General features: G+C 46.8%; 1 long non-coding RNA gene across 1 annotated transcript; it reads left to right on the forward strand.

Annotated features, from left to right (window-relative positions):
• Positions 1–5,936: 5,936 nt before the first annotated feature.
• LOC116573264 lies at positions 5,937–17,589 on the forward strand. Its single transcript, XR_004278682.1, has 3 exons — positions 5,937–5,980; positions 13,687–13,836; positions 17,398–17,589. It is a non-coding gene; the product is annotated as an uncharacterized LOC116573264 (long non-coding RNA).
• The last annotated feature ends 7,482 nt before the right edge of the window (positions 17,590–25,071 follow it).

The following is a 25,071-nucleotide window of genomic DNA, read 5'->3' on the forward strand; positions in this document are numbered from 1 at the left end:
ATCAGACTTGGTTATAAATCAACACGTAAAGGAAAGCAGGTTAAGTGGCAAAGCCAAGAACACCTCCTCCCCACCTCCCAGCTCACATGACCAACCCTGCTGGTTTCCAGGACTTGAAGACCATTTCAGTTTGGCTGAATGAGCGGTGGCAGCTGGCTGTCCGCAGAGCCGTCCCTTCTGTTGTCCCACAGTAATGGGGACAGATGTTGTGAGCTCCATGGTTAACACAGCTGGGTGTGTGGGAGGGGCTCATATTTGCTGAGGGAATGTGGGTACGTGGGTAAATGGGTAAATGAATAATCAGAGCTTCTTGGAAGGGTCTGGGTGAGAGCAGGACCAGGTACTCTAGGCATCAGCTTTGACTGGGGCAACTAGCCACGTCAGGGCTTTATCTAAGTGCAGATCTTAGCCTTAGGGATGGGGCACATGGAGCATGAACCTTTGGTTCCTGCTGAGTCTCTTTCTCCTCAAGACCTCATCATTAGCCTTCCCTGCATGTACTGAGAGAGGTGTGTACAAAATCCTCAGGTATGTCTGTGGGGGAGGGAGGGTCCTGACGATCCAGAAATGCTTTTCTCAGGAGCAAACACAGAACAAGGCAAAGGAAGGCTGTCGCTTGCACAGTAAGTGCCAATAATCTGCTCCAGGAGGTGAACTGGGGCCTCATCCCTCTGAGCAGGAGATTAAAGGCCTGAACTTGTGATTGCTGCTCGGCTGGGGACCTCTGTCATACACCGACAGGGAGCCCCGAGAGCACAGAGAACACAGCTGCCACTGGAAAAAGTCAGCGTGGGGGACCGCCAGTGGCGGGCTGTTGAAAACAAATGGGGCAAAGAAACGATTTGGATGCTATCGATTGGAGCTGATGTTTGCAGAACAGCCGGAAATGACTTACTTGCCTTCACACCCGATAGGGAAACTGAAGTCAGTGAGCCTGGAACAGACCTTACTGAACCCTGCAAAGGGTTTTCATGTCCCCTCTCCCCCCCGAAGAGATACCCACCCGTCAACCACAGGCCCCCAGCTGCCCTACTCCTCCTTCCCACTCTTATCCTTTGATGGCCTCCAGCGCTAATGTCTTCCTCAGCCTCCCACCAGGCTGGCTGCTGCCACCGCTGCATCTGGCCTCTGATCCCCTCCTTGCCACCATCATTAAGGCTTCTGCTGTGCCCCTGTCTGGATGTGGAGGAGTGCAGTCCTCTTTAGGTTGGCTGCAACAATGCTGGAGTTTTTGTGGGGGTGGCTTACGTAGAAGGAACTCCACTAGTCAATTACCAAAACCAACTCAGCAAAGGAAGCACATGAGCCTACCAATGGGTGAGTTGTGGAGCACAGACCCTTCAACCCAAGATAACTCAAGGTTAGCTCGGTGAGCACAATCTACTAGAAACCCAGGCCTCACCTCTCCTCTCCTCTCCTCCCTTTCCCTTCCATTCCTTCCCCTTCCCTTCCTTTATTTTTCTCTTCTCTTCTTTTGTTTCCTTTCATTTTCTCTTCTGGCTCTTTTTAAATTTACTTCCTTCTTTCTTCCTTACTTCCAGCCCATGTCAGTCTGGGTCTTCCAAGAAGCAGATGCCAAGACAGGAACATCAGTTTTATTGGGGGCAACACCTGGATGAGAGAAAATGGGGCGGGAGCTAAAAAAAAATAAAGAAAAAAAAAAAAGAGCTGGAAGAAGCAATGTAAGTCTCTGAGGACAGGAGGAAAGGTTGGGTGTGCCTGAGTGCTCGGTCATCTAAGGAAAGTTCACCAAGGCTGTCGGGGTAGCCTTGAGCTTGGGCTGGCTATCTAAGGAGTCTGAGGTTGCCCAGGCATGGGTCTGCCATGAGCACATCCCCACTGTGCTTATTCAGCCACTGGGAGCAGGACCTTGCTGTCAACTGGGTGATGGGTTTCTAGAACCTGGTACTGGGAGCCCTGGTCAATCCTGCCCCTGCACTTGGAGGTCTGTAAGGTACATTCTCATGACCACCAGGGCCCTGCCTGTTTTGGCATGTCTGAAGCCAAGTCACAGACGATTCTACCCGTCAATGGACTCTTCCTCTTCCTCTAGTCTTCCCCTAGATATCTTAGGGCTTCCTTCCACTTCTGCCTTTTCTACAAGGCCTTCCCCTGGCTACCCCATCTAGAATTGCAACTCTCTGTCCAACACTCCCTCACCTCCTTACCTGGTTCATTTTTCTCCCTAGCTCTTACCACTCTCTAACCTTCCATATAGTTCCCTTATTGTTTTTAATTGTCTCTCACACCTAGTAGGATATAACTTTCCTGAGGGCAGGGATTTTTGTTCACCTTATTCAGTGTTGTATCCCCAAAGCCCAAACAGTGCTTGACATTAGTGAATATTTGTTGCATGAATGTAAGAATGACTATTGTTCAGTGTGTCTGGGGGCTCAGTGTCTCCAGCAGCTGTGTGAATCTTGAGAAAAGGGTTACCTCCTTTAGAGTGTAAGAGCTTCACATCCTTTTCAAGGAGCTGGAGAGATAGGTGCTATGGTCAGGGGTTAATAACAGAGGGTTTGGCATTGGACAGACTTGGGTACTGGTCCCACCTCCATCACTTACAAGCTGTGTGGCTTTGAGCAAGGCACATAACCTCTCTGAGCTGTAGCTCCCTCACGGGTGAAGTGAGGACAATAATCTACAACTGTCAAGATTGCTTTAAGCTTGAGAGGGTTCTGATTACTCCGACTAAGCCTTAAAGACTTTTCCTATTTAAAAGTCAGAATTCAACTAATGGTTTATCAGCAAGCATTTCTTTATTGAGGGAGAATGTAAGCTTAGCCCACTTCCCACGGGGCCCTTTTCCGCTCCCTCTCTCCATCACCTCCCTCCCCACAAATAGCGATAAGATCTTGGAATTCCTTGGTCTCCATCATGACTAACAACCAGCATTTCCAATGGGGAATTACTTTGCATACACTATTATATGGCTAACATAATTAGAGCTCTATAATGACAGGCTCCACATTTCTGGTTCCCTGTTCCTTCCCCAGAGTCTGGAGCTGAGTGGGTACTTAGTAAATCTTTGGTAAATCATCACAGCCAGCTGGAAGGTTGGTATTATCCTCCCTACTTTACAGTACTGAGACCAAGGCTTGCCCCCAGTCACAGAGCAAGGAAGTGGTGGGGCCAAGACTTAGCCTCCGATATGTCTGATTTCCAAACATGAGAGTTTTCAATTCCATGGTACTGCCTAAGGTAGATGGTTCTTCTTCCTAATCCCCAGAGGAAGAGCTCAGGATATAGGCACAGACTCTATATGGTCTTAGGGTTCATCCATCCACCTGCTTATAGAAAGTCTCAGGGACTCCAGTGCTGGGGAAGAGTATGGCCTCAAACACAGTCAGCCCATTGACTTTTATTGCCACCACATTATTTTGTAGGTTGAGTGAATCATCGTTGGCTGGAAGATAGGCCTTTTCTTTTTTTCTTTTTTGTTTTTAAGCTGCTCCTGAATTCCTGACAACGTTGAGTCATTTCTTGGCAGGACATTGCCAATGTTGTGGCAGTTGGGACAATTGATGTAGGCCAAATGGCTTAGCTAGCTAACCTATAGGTTTTCTTTCAACCTGGTGCAGAGTTTCACCCTGTTCTAGGCCACCTAGAAAGAGGGGTGGCCATCCTTGAATCCTGGCAGAATGCTTTCAAAGTCTTGAGGGTGGGTGGAGATAGCTGGAGGACAGAGTGGGCTATGTGTGTGTATTGGCAAATGATGAAGTCTTTTAATGATTCAAGCTGAGCTGTTTGTGCTTGAAATCAACTCAGGCATGCACATAATACACAAACACCCTGTGAGGAAAACCTTGAGTCTTTATTGTACAAACAGCTGTGTTTGCTTTTAAGTGATGCAAAATTAAAGCAGTGTTACATACAAGCAAGAGTGTGGCATTAGCCTGGGTTCGCTCTTTGGCGGTCAGAGGAAGAGCTGCTCTTGGGCTATGGTGTTGGAGAGGTGCCTCAAAGCCTGCTCTTTCTCCATGTGCCACTGTCTTCCACTTTATGGACTGTGATTTCCCATATTTGGTCACCAGTAGAGGGTATGGCATTAGGCCTTTCACGAAAAAGCAATGGTGTAAAATGCATGATCAGAGTGGTGACACATGAACACACCAGGACACAGTCACATTTGAGTCATCTTAGGTGTCAAGCTAGCTGAGTGGAAGGCCTGGAGAGGCTAGGAGAGTACAGGGAGAGAACAGTATGGCTTGGTGGTGAAGTGGGAACTTGTTGCTCTCACCTGCCCAGCATCTTTTTTCTAGACACAGGATCCTGATTTTCCTTCGGGAAATGATCCCTGTTCTAGTTTTCATCCGTGGAATTTCACTGGGATGTGACCAAGGTTAGTCAATCGGAGTACTACATCCCCTTGGCCACTGTAATTGGTTCACAAAAAGTCATGTGGTTGAATCAAGACAATAGGAGGCCTTCCCTAGACTTTGGTGGAGCTACTGGGATAGAGTTATATTCTTGGGGGTTGCTGAGCTAGTAGGGTGGAAGGCTGGAGCTTCTGGATAGGGATGGAGGACATAATGCAGACAGAGCCAGTCTGAGAATAAAGGCAAAGGAAACCAGAGTGGAGAGAGGAGAGGTACATACCTCTAAAGATGTCCTGGATCACATCATACCTGAAGTTTGTAGATTGTTAAGTTATATGCTACTGTTATATGATACCTGTAGATTGTTAAGTTATATGTTACTACAAACTAATAAATTCATCTCTCCCAATCCCCTTGCCTTTTTTTTTTTTTTTGCCTAAGTTTGTCACCTAAAACTGATTCTTGACTGTCATATTGTGCTTGTTTACTGCTCTTTCTCTTCCAACAACTTGTGAGCTTCCAGAAGGAAGGGACTGTTGTCTCATTTATCTTTGCATCTTCAGTATCTGGATAGTAGAACCTCAGTACTAAACTGTGGCAACCAGAGAGAAAAAGGCTGAAAGAGAGCACTTGAAGCCATGGGATCCTGGACAAGAAGATGGTCTATTCTGCAGAAGCAGGCTGAAGAGATGTGTCTCTTTCCTGGGTGGTTGTTTAAGGGGCTTGGCTGGAAATACAAGGAGTGAACTATGAGGGATAGAGTGGAGGTTGATCCAGGGAAGACCCCCAGTGATCATCAACAAGGAGTGGGTGGGTGCTGGTGTTACCACCCAGAGACACAGAACCAAATGGGGCTTGGAAAGCCAGGAAAAACAAGAATGTCTACCCCAAGGTCCGAGCTGGCAAATGGGAGGTAACTGAATGGATGTTGGAGACAGGAGTCAATACTTGTGGTCTGGCATTTGATGGAGAGGTCAGCTGCATTCAGAGGGGCAAGATGGGATGGGTAGGGATGGAATATTGGGAGCCATCCTGGGAAGCTGGACCCAGAAGGGGTCACAGAGACAATATTCACCATTTTCACCTTTCTTCTGGGACATCCTAATTTGTTGATAGAAGTTGTTGATGCCTCTCTTCCAGTTCTGCCTGCTACGGAAGTAGAGTCAAATTTATGGGCTTTAAAAGCATTTCAGCATATCATGGATTATATAATTATACATGGGTCCAGACCATAGCCCTTGTCCAGTGTCCTCTCTTCCAAAGTAAATCTAACTGCTTTTCATTCCCACTCACCAACCAGAAGAGACCGTGTTACATTTTGAAAGAGCTCAGGACATCGGATGTCCTGCTGAGCCAGGGGCCACTTTTTCTTCCATTATCAGACTTCTTGAATGTGTTCTCAAATCTCTATCTCTGGATGCAATGTTCCTGAGCAGAGGCAGGGAAAGGTGTCTCACTGGCGGAGGTAGGCTGAACACTGCGTAAACCTGAGTCTCCTGTGTTGCTGGGGGTGATGGCACAGTGACCAGCAATCAATGGTTGTCCTGTTTAGAATTCCTAACCACATTCCATAGGAAATTGTGTTCTGTCTCCTTCCTTCTCCATTCTATGACTCTGCCAAATCCTTACTCTGGCGCCAGTTAGAAGCTGCGTGGTGAAAAGTGAGTCAGCATTGTCTTCTTTTCCCATCTTCGGCTCTTGGGGTTCCTGGCTCTTAGGTCGCCCTTTCCATGGTGTCACTATGGAGAGGGCTATGTGGCAGATTCAGAAGATGTCACTGATTAGCCGGGAGACCTGGATTCTAATTCCAGCTCTTCCAGACCTTCATTCCTTGGCCTTGGGGAAGAGTCTTCCTTCTCTGAGCTTCAGTGCCTTATGGATTCTGTAGTTCTGGAAACCGATAAAGTGAAACCCTTCTTCCCACCCCCAATTCCCTCCCTCCCCCGCACCTCTTTGTTCCTGTTTCTGTCTCTCTCCTCCTCTCTTTGTCTCTCTCTCTCTCTCCCTTCTGGGAAGGCTGGGCACTTGGCCTCTGTGTCTGGCTCTTGCCATGTGAGATGCTTATAGTCCTTTGGCCTGACCCCTATTCTATATACACACCCTCTCAGCCACACTTTCCAGTATGAGCCTGGATTTGTCAGTTGGGAAATCTAAAGTTGGCAATAGAGTTAAAGGAGACCAAAATATTGGGCCACCAGAGACCAACAGGGGTTTCAATAAATGAGACTTCAGCATTTAAAAGATTCAAGTCCGATTCCCTCAGAAAAGTTCCTGAAAATAAAGATTATCCACTTAAACACCCAAAGATAGCATTTACGAAAAAGGCACTTTGCGGGGAAATCAATCTTAATGTTGCCTTTCACAATTCCAACTCCCTTGTGCTCTATTAAGAAGTAGCCCTTTAACCTTTCCTTGGGTCTCTCTTCACCAGCACCCTCCTCAGGTGGGCCCGCTTCTGCTTGGGGCTTTTCTTCTTTGCTGTAATGACAGTTATAGGAAAACTGGAGGATTAGCTCTGGTACGGACACCCTGTGCTGAGCACTGATATCACGAAGGATTCTGATCATTTGGTTCCCATTTGCAAGCAATTACAGAAGGAAGGGAAGGTAGTGAGAGGAATGCATAACCTCTAGCTCAAATCTCTAACCTTGGAAAATTCTCTCCAATCTCTTATACAGGGAATGGCTTTTGAGAGTCCTTTGCCTACAACCCATGCACATGTTTCTGAGTTTCCCAAGGAAAAGGAAGCAAAACTTTCTCACTGTCTTTGGATTAGTGGTAGCTCAGAAGTTGGGGGGGGGGCGGCGGTGGTGAAGTAATAAATTGAACAATGACATTCCTTTCTTATCTTAGACCAAATTTTTTTCATTATAGTCACATTTATATCCATTTGAAAAATAGGGTGCCTGAGTGGCTCAGTGGGTTAAAGCCTCTGCCTTCAGCTCAGGTCATGAACCCAGGCTCCTGCGATGGAGCCTTGCATCAAACTCTCTGTTCAGCAGGGAGCCTGCTTCCTCCTCTCTCTCTCTCTTTCTCTCTCTCTCTCTCTGCCTGCCTCTCTGCCTACTTGTAATCTCTGTCTGTCAAATAAATGCATAAAATCTTAAAAAAAAAGAAAAATAGTAAGTCATGTGTGAGAGGCATATTATTTGTCCATTCTATAGATTTTTCTTAGTTGTCTTGCAGACTTAGGGCTCCCCTATAATAATTCTGGGGCCTACCAGGGCCTATTGCCTATATACGGAAACTGCTGTTCTAGAACAACAACAAAAATATCGGTGGCTTATATTGAGGATTTCCTACACGTCTGTCATTATGCTAAGTTTTAAATGTTTTCCATACTTTCCATTTGAGTCCCATGACAATGTTATAAAATAGATACTTATCTTATGTCCATTTTATAGCAAGAAAACATAGACTTAGATGGGTAAAATAATCTACTCAAGCCCACACAGTAAGTATGAGAGTCAGGATGAAGACCCATGTATTTCTGATTTCAAAGACATGTTTTTAATAATGAAACTAGAATTTGGCATATATATTGCTGTATATCTTTTGTAAGTAGCTTCTTTGAATTTAGCTCTTTGTATCTCCTGACATAGAAGAAAAACTAAAAAAATGCTTTTTAATTAATTGATTAGTGATGAGAGTTTTCTAAAAATTTGACTCCTATGATTTTACTACTTATTTCCAAATTCTTGAGAATAGGCCATCAATGATCTTGGATGGTGACTACACTTAACACGGTGAGCACTGAGTAATGTAGAGAACTGTGGAGTCATTATTTTGTATACCAGATAGATTGTTGTATATCAACTGTACTTTGATTTTTAAAAAAAGATCTGGGATGACCTTGGCTGCCAAGTATCATTTTTTAAAAAAGTTGAGCATACTTAACATACAATGTTATATTAGTTTCAAGTGTGTTGACAATGATGTGGAGAAGAAGGAACCCTGGTACACTGTTGATGGGAATGTAAATTGGTACAGCCACTATGGAAAACAGTGTGGAGGTTCCTCAAAAAGTTAAAAATAGAAATGCAATGTGATCCAATAATTCCACTACTGGATATTTGCCCAAAGAAAACAAAAACACTAATTAAAAAAAATATGTACTCAATATGTTTATTGCAGCATTATTTACAGTAGCCAAGATATGGAAGCAACCCAAATGTCTTATTGATAGATGAATGAACAAGTATTGTATTCAGAATCAAATTCCAGATCAGGAATTAATAGATGGGTATCAGAGAAGGAACTTAACTTGCAGTCCTGACTCTTAAGCTAATTAGGGACTTGATGAAGAGCATTTTCTTTACAAACCACGAGTCATCCATTGTATTTCCCAGAGCATCTGGTTAAGCTTCTTCACCACCACCATCATCATCACCATAATCATTATCATCAGTTTTTATTTACAGAACTCCTTATTCTTACAAGGAATTTTTCTAGATGCTAAGGATAGATGCATAGAGGTATGATATGGCTCCTGTCCTTGGGGAGCTTCCAATCCATCAGGGAAACCATGGAATGATTCAATGTGGAATTTCCTTTAGCCTGGGCCTACAAAGCAAAGTTGTTTGAAGGAGAGGGGGAGCAGAGTTAGAATTTGTGCTCTTCTAGACAGAGGGAACAATATAAACAAGGGCAGAGAGATGTGGAAGTACATATTTAAAGAAATTCATGTTTAAGGAAATAAAAGCTGTAGAACAGAGGGTGTATAAATGTTATAACCTATCTGGAACATATTTTATGTGGTGTGAGGTAGGGACCTAGTTTATTTTTTCCATAAGGATGTTTAATTGTCCCAATACCATTTAATGAATTGTTAACTCTTTCCCTACTAATTAATTATAACATCTTTTTTTTTTTAAAGATTTTATTTATTTGACAGACAGAGATCACAAGCAGGCTGAGAGGCAGGCACAGAGAGAGGAAGAAGCAGGCTCCCGGCCCAGTGGAGAGCCCGATGTGGGGCTCGATCCCAGGACCCCGGGATCCTGACCTGAGCCAAAGGCAGAGGCTTTAACCCACTGAGCCACCCAGGTGCCCCACATATTTTTTTTTTAACCAAATTCCCTTAATTATTTGGGTTTCTTTCTAGAATCTATTCAGTTTCATTGTCTTCTTTCTCTATACCTGAGCTGGTACCACATTACTTAAATTCATATGGCTTTGTAATATGTCTTGATATCTGATGGTACAAGCCCTCGTCTTTGTTCTTTTAAAAAAATAGTTATGGCTATTCTTGCTCATTGATTCCTCTATATGAATTTTACAAGTTGCTAATCAAATTCCTTGAAAAATCATGGAGGCCATGAAGAACATGCCCTGAGGCATAGAGGGAGTCTAAGAGACCAACAAACTGGTAAATTAGTTTAAAGGTCAATAATGGAGGCTTAGATTGTTAAGTCAAGATCTGTAGAACCCACACCACTTGAGGGCATTTCTAAAAAGATGAGATAACTTCTGGTATCCTGACATCTCCCTTACAAACATCATCTGTATGTCTTGCACATTTAGTGCTACAGACCGGCCTAGAACACCCATGTCTCCAGAGCCCCCCATGGTGAGCAGAAGAGGGAGTTCAGCCTGTGTTGGAAGAGAAAAAAAAGGGGAGGGCTGTCAATCTTGCCTATTCAGAACTCAGAAGTGACCTGAATCTGAAACCCTGAGGCAGCTCCTTTCTCTCTGCTTTGGTCTTTTCACTGCCTCTGCCCCTTCTCACATGTAGCCCTTCCTAGCTGCCATCTGTCACAGTTACAGATGGTTGAACAAAGGTAAGGAGAGAGAGTCAGCCACCCGTTGTGTCTTCCCCCTAGGACCGTTGTCAGCTCTGGATCAGAAATCATGGAAGGCAACCCTGGCCCTTGGGTTGGGGGAAGGAGCACAAAGGCCCTTTGGACCAATCTCTGAGGACATGCTGCCCTCTCATCCATCTCCCATTCCATTAGCCACAAGACAGAAACATGTGTGCAAGAAGTACCTCTCTTCTGCCTTCTTCTCTGGTTTCTCTTCTTTGGTGGTTATTTTTTCACTCAGCAAGTATGAATACTTGCTATGTGCCAGGTGCTGAGTAAACCATATGAACAAAATAGACTTAGTTTTTGTCCTTGTGGAGCTTACATTCTGGTGGGGGAGATAGTCAGCAATAAGCTAACAAACATACAAATACCTCTTTTCTCCTCTGCCTTCCTCTCCTCCAAGCACAATTCTTTCTCTGGAAGCCTCTGCCAGAGATGGGTAGAGATTAGGCAGGGGTAATATATCCATATAAAAGGACTCTACTAAGCATACCAACCTGGGAATGGTAGAGTGGGAGATTAATGGGTGATTAGAAATGTGTAAGAGGCAGTCTGAAAGGGTCTTGAAAATCTTTCCTAGATTCCTACTTTTTTTGACCCTACTGCGTGATTACTGCCTCCCTTTTTGATGGTCAAATCAATGTTCCATGTCTGAATAACACCCTCCACTTAATGACGTGAATTGTAGGAAGATGGAGTTTTTCTGCCCTCTGTGAGGAAGAGGAGAGTGGTGAACAATTTTATATCTAAAGGTGATGGAGAAGTGGACAGAACATTCTGACAGGGGAATCCTGACTCCCCAGAGGTAACCTGCAAAACATCCTCCCCTGGAGGGGTTCCTGGTACTGGTGACCACAACATGATGTGTATAATTAAAATTCTGGGCCAGCCCTGTAGCCAGACTACTCTGAGAGAAAGGAATACATGGAAAAGGGATAAAGCAGTGGTGTGGCCTTGAACACAAAGCAAGGCAAGCTCATTCAGAAGGTGGAGGGGAAGGGAGCAATGTAGACTCATGACAAGGAGTACCAGAGGGCTCTTAAACAGAGCAGAAATTATGAGAACTTTGGGCTGCTCTCCAGAATTCCAAAGATGGAAACCTTTTAATTCTTGAATATAGGTTCATGAAATTTGTGTAGAAGCAAATAATAGGGGTGCCTGTGTGGCTCGGTCATTAAGTGTCTGCCTTCTGCTCAGGTCATGATCCTGGGGTCCTGGGATCAAGCCCCACATCAGGCTCCCTGCTTGGCAGGAAGCCTGTTTCTTCCTCTCCCACTTTCCCTGCTTATGTTGCCTCTCTTGCTGTGTCTCTCTGTAAACAAACAAACAAACAAAAACAAAAAGTAAATAGCAAACCAGAAAGCATGGCCCTGAAAAGTCATGGGCACCAGTTTTGCATTAAAGAATAAACTGTGGTTGGGATAGTGGGATGGTGTGCTAAAAGATGTTATATGCAATGATTTTGAAGGTTTTTTCCACCATTAATATCACATGATTCTGTTTTTATCCCCATGAAACAGGCATCGTGTGTCTAGAAATTTGGAGAGGAAAGTTTTTGCTTTTGTAAGTTTTCTTTTGGGAGTCTATAGGCTCTTTAAAGGTAATAGATATCTTCCTACCACAGGAGCTTTCATCAAGTTTTGTTGGATGGATGAATGAGGAAAAAAATGAAACATATGGAAAATTCCCTGTTACTAAGGAGCCTACTACCAGATTGGAGATACCAGATAAAACACTGACAGAGTTAAAGAAATTGGCTAGACAATCCATATTTAAATTTTTTTTTAAAGATTTTGTTTATTTACTTGACATAGAGACAACAAGGGAGGGAACACAAATGGGGGGTGGGTGGAAGAGGGAGAAGCCGGCTTCCCTCTGAGCAGGGAGCCTGATGCAGGGCTCAATCCCAGGATCCTGGGATCATGACCTGAGTCAAGGGTGGATGCTTAAACAACTGAGCCACCCAGGCATCCCATATTTAAGTTTGAAATTCTGAGTTGACTCCTTGGTTCCCAAGAATACTGAGGACAGCTCCATGGTGCTGAAAGTAGAGCTATAATGAGGTGAATGCACTTTTCATTTCTGTGTTCACAAATTCATTCATCCCACAAATGCTCACTGAGGGCCTGTTACATGCAGACAGCATCCAGGTACAGTAGGGAAGAAGAAGTATTTTAAAGTTGAAGATTACCCTACAGAAAATGACCAAAAACTATGATAATAGAAGTTTCCAAGAAAACAGGAAAAGAAACACAAAGGAAGGCATTTCAGTTTAGAAAGTTGAATTCAGAAAGATTAAGAAACTTTTTATAATAGGCACCATTTATTGAGTGTCTACTGTAAGCCAGGCTGTTTAAATACATTATTTCTAAATAGTCTTGTAAGAAAGGAGTCCAGAGAGGGTATAGGTCCTAAGTAACAGGGCTTATAAATAGGAACAGGATCAAGACCCATGTCTGTTTCCCTCTAAAGCCTGAAATCTTTCTAAATTCTCATGATTCCCCCCTTAAGGCCACCATGGGAGGAAGGAACATTCTAGTCTGTATATAGTTTATGTGAGCTCATGAGGGAAAGACAAGCTCCCCAGGTTCCCTTTTTCCTATAAGTGCCTCCTTGCTATCTTGGCCATGTGACAGCACTACTGGTAGTAAGGGGGAGCAGAGAGACACCAGAACTATTTGAGATGTATGAGGTATAGTAGGCAGAAATCTTTCAATAAGATAATAGTTTCTACAACTCAAACAAGCCTAACCAAAAAGATAGGCAGTTAGCTCAGAAGACTAGGAAGTTTAGGTATAGATATGGCTTCAGTTGCTAAATTTGGTGGGGCATGGGGTAGGGGAGAAGAGAGAATGAGAGATATCATCCTGACCATCCCTTCCTCCAGCTCTTATTCTCTGCTTTGCTTCATTCTGGAGATAGGCTTCCATCGACACGATGGCTGACAGGAATTACGCCCTTTCTGATTTGCAACACCAGCATAAAAGTATCTTCTCTCTCCCAAATTCTGTGCATTGATCACAGATAAGATTCTGGTTGGTCCTATTTAGGTCATGTTCATGTACTCTGACAGATCAACCTGAATCTCATGGTTTTACTTGTTGGGGGGAGAAGGGCACACAGAAATGTGGAAGGTGGCTCAAATGGTATCATCTGGAGTAGAGAGGACCTTCCTAAAGAGCCAGAAAAAAGATGAGGAGGATTCAGACAGGACAAGAAAAATGTTAAATATTCTGGAGCCCTCTAGTAGAAATACACAGTCCCAGGCAGTTAGGCCAGGGGTCTCCTCAATGGTCTTATCTTTTGAGAGAGAAATGGGGAGGCTATACAAAGGTGAGCAATCCCTGCTTAGTGAGCTCTTCAGAACAAAAAACATTCTGATTCCTGGTTTTACCAGCAGAGCTCACTTTCATAAGACAGAAGATCAAGCCTGTCCACAAAAACCATGACCCCTCTCTTTATACCATTCTCAGAGTTTATTAAAGACTGTCTTACCATCTTCTGAAAGCCTCATAAAAACGCTGGCAGGTAGTAAGGGCAGATATTTCTTCCCTATTTTACAGGTTATGAAACTGAGGCTCTGAGATCTGGCCAAGGTCACTCAGTTAAGTTGCAGAGATGTGACTACCAAACAACAATCCAGCATACAGAATTAATTAAAGTCCTTTTGAAAAAAAAAAAAAAAACACCAAACTCCAACTGAAACAGGATTGGTAAGTGATGAGGAGAAATCTCATTGGTCAGACAAAAAGCTGCAGAGGGAACAGATCTGCCCGTTGGAAAGGCAAAAATAGGAAGCTTGGCCCCATTGCCCAAGAAAAGAACAAAGAAATAACCAGAATTTATAGGTGTGAGAAGAGAAAAATCAAAGAAAGAAATGAGATGCAACCTGCAAAACACATAAAAGGAAATAGAAAAACATTCTTTAAAATACACTAGGAACAAGAGAAAGATAAGGGGAAATGTTTCTTCCTAATAGATGATGAGGGAACGCTGATAATAGATGGCACCAGAAATGCATAGGTTTTCAATGCCTTATTTCTCAGGTAGCTGGAACAAACTGCATACAGACAAGAAGGCAAGGTTAACAAGTGGAGAGTGGAAGGTGAAAGGAAGAAACTAAAGATCTGGGATCACTAGTGACAGGGAATGCTGGAGGCACCCTAGATGTCATCTGGTCTCACCCCTCACTTGACAGACCATTAAACTGAGTATCAGTGATGGGGACTGAGATGCCCAAGGTCACTCAGTATAAGAAGAGCCAGGCTTCTGGTTCCTGGTTCAGTGTGTTTTTCTGGCACCCTTGAGAGATGGAGAGAAGAGGAAAGACAATGAAGGATAAGCCAAGACATGTAATATCTAGTGTGTGGATTAGCCAAATGCACAAATAACCTTGATGGAAGAGAGGTGAAGGTCAGGACTTGGGAGGATCAGGGATACAAGGTAAGGAGGAATCTGTCTTGACATCAGGGCTCAAGTCTTATTGTTGCTCTGGCCTCCAGGCTTCTGCCAGTCTCTTTCTTCAGGATCTCAAATTGTCAGACTCCCTCAGATCCAAGGGTCTCTGGATCCCTGGCTGTGGTCTGGTGCTTGAATGCTGCCTATTGTGCTTTTTCTCTTGAATTTACCATAATAATGAGGTCTAACCGCCCCAGTATTCAGAAGCTTAAAGCAATAATCATTTTTTTTTTTAGTTTGCTGTGGGTCAGTGTTCTGCTAGGAAGTTTTCCTGTAATGGTTGCATTCTTCTACATTTGTGGATTGTTTGGCTTGCTGTTGGCTGATCTTGGATGGCTTGATGTCTGGAATGTTTGTATGACTCAGCTCTCTGTCAAGTGTCCATCAGGCTAGCCCAAATATGCTCTCATGGTATGGCAGATATGCATGGCCAATGAACCCAGTCATATAGGGAGTGGAAGCAAACAAGCACCTTTTAAGTTTCTGCTCACAAGCATGTTTGCTAATGTTTTGTTGACCAAAGAAAATCACATGGTCAAGTCCAGAGTCAAGGTGGGCAGGACTACCAAATTACAGGGTAAAGGGTGTAATTCAGCAAGGCCATTAACTGGAACTATTAGCACAGCATGTCTCTCCCAGGCCTTTATTCCCAAGGTCTTTAGCTCTGCTGCCTTACTCTACCTCCCACCATCTTGGTCCTGCTGAAGGAGCTGCTTATCTGACTCCCATTCCTTGTCATCGAGAGCTCTGTGCTGCCTGGGGTCCCACTTGCCGGTGGGACGACAAACTGATTCTCACACCCTCATTCTGCCCAGGGAGACTTTCCTATGACTGTGTTGAAGACACTGCTCAGAACCTCTTTACTGCTGGCACAGTCTCAGAAGCAGTGCTCTATCAAAGGTCTTCAGCTGGAAAGCCCCAAACCCATAGGCATTTATCAGCGGGCATTTGCTTTCAAATTCCTCCTACCCGTGGGCACATGTCGAGAAGAGGCCGGGTAGGTTCTCTGCAGCCTTTATCCTGTGTCCACAACACTCTGGACTCTATCCTCTGAGAGGATGTTATGGGCTAAATTCTAAAATTCTAAAATCCCAAATTCATATGTTGGAATCCTAACTACCCTAATGTGATTGTATTCAGAGACAGACTCTTTAAAGAAGTCACTGAGTTAAAATGAGGTTGTTAGGGTAGATCCTAATCCAGGTGACTGGGGTCATTATAAGAAGAGAAGGTTTGGGCACAAAGGTGTGTGAGCATAGAGGAAAAACCTTGTGAAGATACAAGGAAAAGGTGGCCATCCGCAAGCCACCGAGTAAAGCCTCAGAAGAAATCAACCCTGCTGACTCCTTGATCTCAGACTTCTGGCTCCAGGACTGTGAGAAAAATAGATTTCTGTTGTTTAAGCACCCAGTTGGTGATACTTTGTTCTGGCAGCAAGAGCAGATGAATGCAGAGAGGGGGCCCAGTCTTGGATGTTTGACTAAAGATAGCAGACGCTTGGTGGTGGTCCTCCCTTTGGCACGGTAGCTCCAGCCCCCAAGAAAGGGAATACTCAGCTAAGACACCAGTTTTGTGTGAAGCCTCCTGGTTTCTGTTCTGAAGACTGAACCTGTCCTGACCTCCCCACTTGATGAGCGCTGGGGCAGAGCTTCCTGACTGGGGGACAGATCCTGGTTGCTGAGCTCTGCTTCCCCCAGAAGAAGCTAAGGTTCCCTCAGTTCCACTTCCTCCATCTTATCCCACATGGCCCTGGACCCCGTTTTGTGCCTCTCCTCAGCTTCATCGAGCTGGTCGGAGTGGTTCATTGTGTCCTGGTCTGAGATCCTGTTGCCCAGAGATCAGGTCTGGATTTTCGTGAGTTTTGGATGTCAAAGTCCATTCTCTTCTTTCTCTCACCCTCAACAGTACATACCATTTAAATTTTCTTCTGAAAGAAAATCATTAGTGCCCCTATGATTTGAGAAAGGAGGATAAGTGTGTTTCATTACAAGGTAATGAATAAGAATCCCTAGTAGTTTTTTTTTTAAGGTTTTGTTTATTTATTTGGCAGAGAGAGAGAGAGAGAGAAACAGAGAAAGTGAAGGCATGCATGAGAATGAGCGAGCATGAGCCAGGAGGATGGGGAGAAGCAAACTCCCCACTGAGTAGGAAGCCCGACGTGGGGCTCAATCCCAGTACCCTGAGATCATGACCTGAGCCAAAGACAGATGCTTAACCGACTGAGCCATCCAGGTGCCTTGAATAGGATCCATGTTAAGTTCTGAGGCAGGAGGGTTGCCTGTCAAAGGAAGCGTTTGTTGGGTGTTGAAGCACAGTTTGGGTTGGCGGCTGGGGTTGAGCCACATGGGGTATCGCACAGCCAGGAAGGACAGTATCCTGGGCTGAGAGTCCAAAGACCCAGCTCTGCATCTGGCTCTGTTGTTTAGGCCTTGCACTTACTGGTTGCATGGCTCTGGGCCACTTTACCAGGTGCTGGGGACACAGAACTGAATATGGTAGACCAGGACCGTTCCTCAGGGGGCATTCGCTTCCTCTCACCTTGACACTAGGCAGTTAGTTCACATCTGAACCTCAGTCTCCCCATCTCTGTAATGAGGCAATTGGGCCATGATTTCTACTGTTCTCTTCTGCTCTCGTGTTCCACTGGAGCGGTCCTTGGATGGGAGGTGTTGAGGACCACATCAGGACAGTGACAACTCTAAAGATGGGAAGGGGGGGATGAAATCTGGAAACATTCCCAAGAATGAACAGACTCTTTGGGTATGGGGAAGGAGTGCATCTGAAGAGGTTTTTAACTTGAAGGTGTCCTTTACAAGGGAAACGGAAATTGGGAAAAGGACGAAGATGAATGCTGACCCAAATCCATACTTTCCTGGTTATTATACAGACAAGTGGATCAAAGCTATTTTTTTATCCCAAAAGGAGAAAACATAAACTCTATACATGAAAAGGTATGTGTGGAGGTGGGGGAAGTACTCCGAGGCTATGTATGTGTTGGATGAAAAAGATCTAGGGGCCTGGTAGAAATCAGTGTCGCGGTTGCGGCTAGTCTGTAAGCATGGCGCTTTGATAACGGCTGGCACCTGCACACACACGGGCCGTTCTATGTGTGTGCTGGAGGCCACGGGGCTGGCCAGGAAAACTGTCCAGTCTTTGTTTCATCCCCAGGTGATTGTGAACCGAAAGTGATGTCCTTCTTAAGAATACGGTTTTTCGTCTTTTGAGGGGCCTGGGGGCCTGGGGGCCTGGGAAAGCTGCCAGCCCATAGGTGCCCACCATTTAGGCAACTCAATATACATTATTGTGTACCTTCCAGGCAACAAGTTTAGGGCCAGGGATGCAGAGATGATTAAGATTCCTGCTTATAAAATTAAGGGTGGGTGGGCGCCTGGGTGGCTCAGTGGGTTAAGCCGCTGCCTTCGGCTCAGGTCATGATCTCAGGGTCCTGGGATCGAGTCCCGCATCGGGTTCTCTGCTCCGCGGGGAGCCTGCTTCCTCCTCTCGCTCTCTCTGCCTGCCTCTCTGCCTACTTGTGATCTCTCTGTGTCAAATGAATAAATAAAATCTTTAAAAAAAAAAAAAAGTCAAAATTCTTAAAAAAAAATAAATAAAATAAAATTAAGGGTGGGGTAGGGGAGGGAGACACACGACTGAGCCTAATGCAGGCAGCCTGTGACTTGTGCTGAAAACAGAGCTGTAGGCTAAGTGCTGGTGATCGGTTCTGAGGGTTGAGTTCTGGGAAGGCTTTGGGAGGAGGTGGCCTTTGAGCTGGGCCTTCTGTGTGATCTCTGTCGGAAGAAGTAAGCTAAATGTAGGGACTTACAGAAGCATCATCTGTAGACTTTGGCGAGAGGAGAATGGTCGCGGGGGGTGCAAGGAGGGTGAACAATGTTCTGGACCAAGGATGGGAGCAAATTTGGAGGTGGACCGGGGTTTCCTCAGATGACCCTACATGTCTGAGGGCCCACCTAGAACAGAGCCAGACACACTGATTTAATTCAAAATGAAGTGGAGCCTCCATCCCGAGGACAGGAGAAGCTCCTTTGGTAAGAGGGGAGAGAGTCAGTAACAGGGAAGTGAGGGAGAGGCAGTTACAAGCCAGCTGGCCAATGTGGGAGGTTTCAGACAGAGTTGCTCTTTCTAAAGGGTGAAGCCGATGTTGCAAAGGCGTGGAGGTTCTGGAGCCTGAGGGTCAGTGCACTGAGGAGCTGCTCGGTCAGGGAAGCACAGCAAGGAGCTGGGATGGCAGCTGAAAAGATCCGTGGGGTCAGAGGAGGAGGGAGGCAGCAGGCGGCTTGGGAGATCTTAGCTCATACCTACGCTGCCTATCCTGAGCCTGGGGCTGGAGGTGAGGGGCCACAGCCTTGCCAGGATCTGCACGAAGGGCTCGTGGGCCAGCTGTCTGCCCCTGAGCAGCTGGGGAAGTGATCAGACTCTAACATTCACAGCAGAGCTTGGGAGGCGGTGGGGCCTACCAGGAGTAACCTGCTTACGTGCCAGGTGTCGCAGATGGGGAGCAAGTGCGAGCCTAGACCCCCTTGCTGCTCTCACTGGCTTCCTTCCTTGGAGTCCGCCTTCCTTTTCCTCTTCCCTTCCTCCCTCTCCCCTCCCACCACTCCCCTTTCTTTCAACAAAAATTTATTAAGCATGTATTATATTTGTGCTAGGCATTTTTCTGCACAGAGGCTTAGAGAGCTTTTTAAAAAGGAGAAGCTCAGACTTGGTTATAGTTAACACCAGCCTGGCTCTCCGCCCAGAGTCTGCAAGACCCAGCCTGCGCCCTGCATCTCGGGGCATAAATCTTGGCCGCTCTCCTCCTGTGCCCACCCCCCAGTTGAGGGGGAATTTGAGGTAGGGTGCTCAAGTTCTTGGGCAATGTGTCTCCCCACAAACCTATTTTCCTCTTAGCCCATAAACACCCTCCTAATATCAATCTTAACTTCTTTTTTCCCAGTCTGCTTTACTTTAACTGCTGACCTCCTCATGGGGTTCCGAGAGAAAGCGGGAAGGTTCAGCAGGAACGGTTGGTAATAACGGTTGCCATTTACAACAACCACTGGCAGGGGCGCCTGGGTGGCTCAGTGGGTTAAGTCTCTGCCTTCAGCTCAGGTCATGATCCCAGGGTCCTGGGATTGAGGCCCACATTGGGCTCTCTGCTCAGCGGGGAGCCTCCCTCCCTCTCTCTCTTTCTCCCTACATCTCTGACTACTTATAATCTCTCTCTGTGTGTCAAATAAATAAAATCTTAAAAAAAGAAACACTGGCAATCAGGCATGAAATTCAATACATAACTTCACTGAAGCCTCACAACAACTCATTGAGGTAGGCATTATTCCCCCCATTTTTCAGATGAGCACACTGAGGCTTGGGGTAAGTCAACTTTTCCAAGATCACACAGCTGCCAAGTGGCAGAACCCATACTTCCATTCCAGGCCTCCCCAATCCTGAACCAGTGCAGATAAACACTTTTAACTGATTCCCTGTTGCCTTTAAACAAAGCCTCATGAGCGGTTTCTCAGCTGGGGTGAGAGACAGATGGTCCCTTCCCTTCAGACCCATCTCCCCTCCCCTGTGAATCCAGCCACCTTCAATTCCAGCACCAGCCACGTGCCTAACACATCCAGTGTTGCTGTATGACCTACATGGGGGGGTCATTTTGCCAGCAGCTTTTCAGAGCAAGGGGAGCAAAGGTAATTTGGCAGTGAAAAGGACAGAGCTTAGACACATAGAACACCCGAGGACAAGGGCAAGGGAGGGAGTTGGTTTCATTTTTCAATCCTGGTGACTTTATTGGCAGGACAAGGTAACCAAGCGTTGCCAAAGCTAGTCCATCAACCGCCTGCGCTTTCCTCTCCTGCGGGAGCTGAAGCTCCCATCCCCATCCAAGCTGGTCCGTGTCCCAGGGGCAGCTGCCAGCTCCTGCCAGGGGTCTGTGTCTGCCACCTCCCCTCCCCCCCAAGCCCCCATATGCCTGCCTTGATAATCCAGAGCTGATGACTACGATGTGTACAGCAAGGTAGCACTGACGAAGTATTTCCCCAGACTCTTCCCAGCTCTGCGTTAGTACTGAGGCCCTGTTCCAAGACTGCTCTGTGGCCCCCAAAAGCCCTGGATTGCCTCTGAAAGGCCACTCCCCATCTCTTTGGGTGGTTTTAAGTATTCATCTGTGTCCTTAGCTGGACTTGGACCCCAAGCCCCAGCTCTTGCCCTAACACACGGACTCTACCATTACCGGGGTGGAAATGGTCTATCTCTGTCTAAGATCTAGAGAGCCGAGGCCCAGAGAGGTTAGGTCTTGGGTGAGGGGAAACAACCATTCAGTAGAGAAGCCAAGGTTCAAGGCCTGGGGACTCTCTACTACATTATGCTATCTCCATCCCTGCGGGGGCCTCCTGGGAGGCAGTATTTGAACTGGACCATGATGAACAAGCAGGATTTTGATGGAGAGAGGCCATGTGCCAACATGAAGGACACTGCATGGTCATTGTCCTCTATAGCTGGGGAAAGACAGGGCTGGGGACATCTCGTGGGGCCCCACTTCCATGACCTTCTCTGCCATGTTAATGACTTCGACCCTCATTATGGACATGACCAATGGGGAGCCACTGGGATTTGGAGGTGGAGAGTGGGATCAACTAATGTGGGCTTTAAGGTCGGTGGGATTTCTGCGGGCAATATCGAATACTCCTTGGAAACAACCAAACACCAGCCCCCAGAGATAAGATGAAAGAATTAAAGTTGAATCTAATGAGAATATCTTTGGAGCTGAGGTGAGTCTGAAGCTGTTTGGTCAACAGAAGGGGAGGCCTTAGAGGACTTTTGTATCCTAAGTGGCACTCAAGGCTGGCTCTGGGGGATATGGTTCTTGCCTGGGCCAGACCAGGAGCTGTAGGGGCTGTCTCACTGCGCACAGAGAGGATGGGTTCATGGAGTTCCCATCAGCTCAAAGACCAGGTGTCAGGACTTAAAGAGCCATGGGCAGTGAGAAACATTTTCAGTCCTCAGGATGGGCAGGGGCCCATGAATTTGGAGAAAGAGCCCAGGGCTCTGGTGGGGAGTGTGGAGTGGATTCTGGAACTTACTTGGGGAACTTGGAGATTAGTCTCTCATGATCTCCCAGATAGATGAGAAACCCTTCTTTCAACATGAGTTTCCTTGAAGAAGGAGGCTCAGCGTGTTCCAGGGTTCCAGCCCTTTGGAAGAGGGCTGTGCCGTTTCCTAGGCGGGGACTATGCCCCTGGGATCAGGCTCCTGGGCTTCAGGTAGACAATCACTCAAAACCAGGCAGGTTCCCCACTGGGGAGCTAGAGGCAGTTTTAGATTCTCTCCAAAGTTGACCCATGCCTGCTCTCCACATTCATCACCAGTTATCTGCTTCCTGACTCACACTCTCCAGCCACACTGGCCTGCTTTCCTTCTTTAACCCCTGCTATCCCCCCGCCCCCGCCATGGGGTTCATATAGTCTGCTCCACCTGTCACTTTCCCCTCCTTACTGCTACCTGTCCTTTGGTCCTTTGGGTCCTGGCTATGACCCAAGTCTTTATAGGGGACTTGTCTGACTCCCAGACTGGAGCTGGGCCCCCTTCCTGGATCTCACATCTCCTGGCACGTCTTTATCATAGAATCCTCTTGGGGCTTCCTATTCATAGTTTTATGTGTGTGTGTGTTGTTTTGTTAGTGTCTGTCTCCCCCACTAGACTGTAGGCTGGGCCTGGCACACTGTGGGCGCTCAGAGCGGTGAAGCTCTCTGGGCCAGCACTTCCTGCCACTGCCCCAAATCAGACGTGAGATGGCCCTGTGCCATCACATGGGCCTTGGGTCTGGAAGTCTGGCAGGGCCAGGACCACCACAGCCGCTGGTGAGGTGTGAGCCTCCCTCAGGGGGCTCTGCGGTCACATCAGGGCATTCTAGGTGCATTTACTCAACCGTTTAAGAGACTGATTCTTCTTAAGCACATTTCTGCCGTGGTTGTCCTCCATCGGACCCAAATCTCTTTTTTCTCCTATACGTCATCCTGTAAGAATGCTAGAAGCTGTTGTGATTATCGTGATTTTCCAAACAACTCAAGAGCCTTCTTTTCATTGGATACAAAAACCTATGAGGGGGGACGCCTTGGTGGCTCAGTCGGTTAAGTGTCCGAATCTTGATCTAGGCTCAGGTCATGATCCCAGGGTGGTGAGATCGAGCCCCGTGCAGGACTCTGTGCTTAAGATTCTCTCTCCCTCTCCCTCGATGTCTCCCCGGGCACATGCTTGCTCTCTCCCTAAAACAAAACAAAACAAAACAAACCTATGAGGCAGCAGGGAAGGTGTTTCTCCCCGCCCCCCTCCCTTCAACTGGAGGGGTAAGGGAGATCCAGAGATCACTGAGACCTGCTGCGGTCACAGGTTCATGAGAGGACAAGTCTGTAACCTTGCTTTCCTGACTCCTGGGCCAGAACTCCTTTCCCAGTGTTCTTGATGCCTTCACTGGAAGCGGTCATTGGATCATACTTCTCCGTTACTCACAGGACCCCTCTTTGATGGATCAATTTTTCTTTGAGTTCAGGGGCGCTGTTGTTTGACAGAAGAGTAAGAAGCAGGGAGAGAGAGTGATATTCCATTTGCAGTCTCTTGTCCTCCTAAATAAACTCACAGCTTGGGGGGCATTCCCTTTGTGTTGGGGCCCCCAGGCCTGTTACTCCTCCAACAGTCCTATGAGGTAGGCCCAGTGCTGGAAACCTATATTACAGATGGGGAAACTGAGGCTCAGAGGGTATGACTTGCCCAAAGTCTCACTGTTGGCAGCAGAGCTAGGGTTCAACTCCCTGTCCATGTGACTTCAAACCAATGGGCTTTCCACAGCCTCACATTGCTCCTCATTGTCGTGTTCCCTGGGAGGAACCTGGGAGAGAGAAAGTGCAGATGCTGGGTAATGGACATCTTTTACCAGGGGCAGGAGTCATCTGCTCCAAGAGAGGTGACTTGGTCCTCTCAAGAGGTTTGCAGGTGAATCAAGAGGATTCTTCCCCAGTCTGTTCCCTGATTCTTTTTTCCTGCACGGGGGAGGCTATCCCCAGAGACCAGAAAGTTTATTTAGAAGTTCAAGCATGTTTTTTTCCCCCCAAAGAGACAGGAGCATTTTCCCCTCAAAGAGACAGGAGCAAGGGATGGGGCATTTGTCAAAGGTGAAAAACAGGAAAGATCAAAGAGTCAGTGGGAAGCCAGGAGAGGAAATAGGAGTCAAGAGGATGGTGGGCGACAGAGAAAGACAGAATGACTCAGTAAGAGGGATGGGTGCCCTGGGGGAGTGGGGAGGGGGGGCAGGACTGGATTGGTCAGCTGCAATTTGTGAAGTTTCCAGATAAATCTTGGTCCTTTCAGCAAAGCTTATCTGTAATGGGCTCCGCTCGCTGAGGCCCCGTCTCCTGTAGACATAAATCATTTTCTAATTTATAACATGAATAATTGATTTTGCCTCTGTAGCCTCAACAATAAATCTCCCGATCACACATGCATAAGAAAATAATAATAATGAAAGCGATCAGGATATGCTGCCATCGATTAACTGTGAGAGGGGCCACTTGACTCGCAATTCATGTTTTAAGCATTCCAGGTGGCACTGGGCCCACAAGCCACTCCTGCCCCCTGCCCCCTGGGCTCTGCCTGTCGCTCCACAGGAGACCAGACGAGAGGGGAGGAAAGCCAGGGCCGGCCATTGCCGGCCACAGCTGGGATCAATTCAGGTTCTTGTAGGTGGTTATCATTCATTCATTGAGCAGCTAGCGGCTGAGCATCTCTGACCTGGAAGGTCCTGGGACAGTTGTGGTCCAGGGCAAAGCAAGACCTGCTGTTTGGCTTCCAGGAGCTTGGAACACATGATTTGGTGATGGGGAGGGACTGAAGGGGAAAGAGGCTTTCACGGCCATGGTGTGGTCCTCCCTCCGTGCCCCCCAGGTCCTGCGGATTTTGTCTCCACCAGGCCCTGGAATGCATCCTCTTCTCTTTACTCCCCAGCTATGCCTGTGTCATCTCTCTCTGGCATTGCAATGACCTCCTCAATGGGGGCCCTGTACCCTTCTTACAGCCCTCCCCCACCCCCCCCTCCTGGAAATAGTGTGATCTCGAACATGGCAGGTGGGCTTTCCCACAGACCCGTGGGTCCCCGTTTGCCTCTGCTGCCCCCACTGCTCTCCTCTCCCTCCTTGTCTACCAGGATTCCTCCCTACTCTGAGCTTCAGCCATATTCAACTTTTTAAGAACTTCGAAATGTGCCCAGTTCTTTCCAGCCTCAGAGACATTTTCTGTGTGTTCGCTCCGCCCAGACCTCTTCCCGCGGCTCCCGCCTCTCCTGTTCCCACCCTCTAGGTCTCGGCTGGAAAGCCACAGTGCCCCAGATGGGTGAGATTTCCCTGAGGAGCTCTCCTACCCTCCCGGCCTTCTCCTGCACATCACATGTCACGCTGGCTATCTCTGGCTCCGTATTTTTCCTTTTTGTGATGATACACCCC

Source organism: Mustela erminea, chromosome 14, assembly GCF_009829155.1.
Source record: "Mustela erminea isolate mMusErm1 chromosome 14, mMusErm1.Pri, whole genome shotgun sequence".
Lineage (NCBI taxonomy): Eukaryota > Metazoa > Chordata > Mammalia > Carnivora > Mustelidae > Mustela > Mustela erminea.